General features: G+C 52.0%; 1 pseudogene; it reads right to left on the bottom strand.

Moving 5' to 3' along the window:
- Nucleotides 1-576: 576 nt before the first annotated feature.
- LOC146394466 (claudin-34 pseudogene) lies at nt 577-1,145 on the bottom strand (annotated as a pseudogene).
- Nucleotides 1,146-1,911: the final 766 nt, after the last annotated feature.

The raw sequence follows: 1,911 nt of genomic DNA, 5'->3' as shown, positions 1-1,911 counted from the left end.
CTTCCATATGTTGTAGGTGTGGCCCTAAAATATAAATAAATAAATAAAAAACCAAACAGGGGAAGGGAGAGATAAAGCTAGTGTGGCAGAATCTTGCTACCTTTTGAGTCTGGTAGTAAAATGGGGGAGTGGTTGCATGTACTCTTCTCCCTGTGCACATCTTGGACAGTCTGACATGATACAGGTGATCACCAGGCTGTAGGAAAGAAGGTTGGGTGTTTTTAGCAGAATTTTAAGAGGGAGACGTGAGACTCTCTGAAACCTCTGTCCACACGAGGTTGAGAATATGGACGATTTATTTGACAGTCATTAAAATGCAGATCCAAAAAGACCCGCTGGCAAGTAGGTAAGATTTTTAATGGGATTTTGTATATTCGACTAGTCAACGAGTGACTCCAACGCAGCCACAGAGGGTAACAGCCATTATGGGGCCAAATTACCTTTGGCGTGGCCTAGAGTCCTTCCAAGTCAGTGACACAGCATCCTGATGTAATCCTTCCTATGAAGCCTGGTAATGTGGGGTTTGGAAAGCCAATGCAGTGAGGAATTTTCTGTGTCTGAAGCTGCGGGGTGCACTCAGCTCTCTAGTGGGAATTTATAAGAGAGGACAACTAGCCCACCAACCAAGAGTGCAAAGGAACCCAGACAGGCCACGAGAGCAGCCCCGCTGACTTCCTGGGAGTCCAGCTTGAAGGGTACATTGAAAGAAGGTGGCAAGGAAGGTGGCGCGTCCTTGACAGACTGGTGGTTCCAGACGACAGCAGCTAGGATCCAGGCACCAGCAGCTATGTTCAGCATTCCTGCAACAGCAAATGGATTACAGGTGTTCTTCTGCACTCTTCTCAGGTACACATTCCTAAGCGCAAAGACGATGGCAGCTTTGCCGAAAAGCCCTAGAATGCTGAGACTAGCAGGAAGTTTTGGGCAACACGGATATCAAGTGGGATGTAAGTATCGTGGTGGTTGTGATGGTGGCATCCGCTGGCTCTGTTGATGCTATTGAGGTGATGGAAGGGGCAGGCTCTCCACATTCCCACGCAGGCTAGGACAGAGGGTAAGAGCGAGGTGTTGTTGACATACCACACTCGCCACTCCACCAGGCCCATGGACCTGGTGCCGAGGATCCATCCGATGGTGGCCACCATGACCCTGCCAGCTGGCGTTTAGGGCTTCCATTGAACAAGGGCATGGTGGCCGCGCTCCCTGGGGAACTGCAAAGGAACACAGGGCATCCATCAGGAGACTGGGCCCCTGGTGCCTGGAACAGACCTCTGGGGTGAGCAGTGCTCTGCTGAGAGGGAGGTTCTCAGCTGCAGGGGAGGTGCTATGCTGGGAGGCAAGCCCCATGCTGGGGGTACGAGTAGGGGGGAAAGCACTATCCTGAGAGGGAGGCCCTTTGTTGAGAGTGAAGCGCTATGCTCAGAGAGAGAGGTGCTTTGCTCAGAGAGAGAAGCTATGCTGGAGGGAAGGGCTGTTACCTGGGGAAAGAGACCTCTGCGGGGGTGGGGGTGGGGGCCCAGACCACGCAAAGATGTGAGGGGCCAGCTGGCATTATGGACTGAAGCCTTAACGTGCAAAGACCTTCAAACAGGCAGTTCCACTTTGGGGCATTTGTGCACACATCTCATCGAGACTGGCCATAAACATTTAGTCACAGAGAGGGTCAGCACTGCGGGGACTATGGAAAAATGGGGAAACAACTGCCAGTCCCCCCAGAGGGCTTGGTGACCATCATTTATGCTCATTCCACACAAGGGAGCTCTGTGCCAACATTCACAATGTAATGGCAGCGTCCACAGTGTAGTGTGTTGTGTCTGGCTCTTCTCAAGGTCCATCCGTTTCGGAGCATGTGAGTGCTTTGTTGCTGTGTCTGCAGAGGAGCATTCAGTTGTATGGCTGGACCACCGGTGG

Source organism: Sus scrofa, chromosome X, assembly GCF_054392235.1.
Source record: "Sus scrofa isolate SSC_HxYL_T2T_F1_AM1 chromosome X, Sscrofa_HxYL_maternal_Yorkshire_Landrace_v2.0, whole genome shotgun sequence".
NCBI lineage: Eukaryota > Metazoa > Chordata > Mammalia > Artiodactyla > Suidae > Sus > Sus scrofa.
Note: the sequence above shows the minus strand (reverse complement) of the source record. Positions and strands in the feature narration are given on the sequence as shown.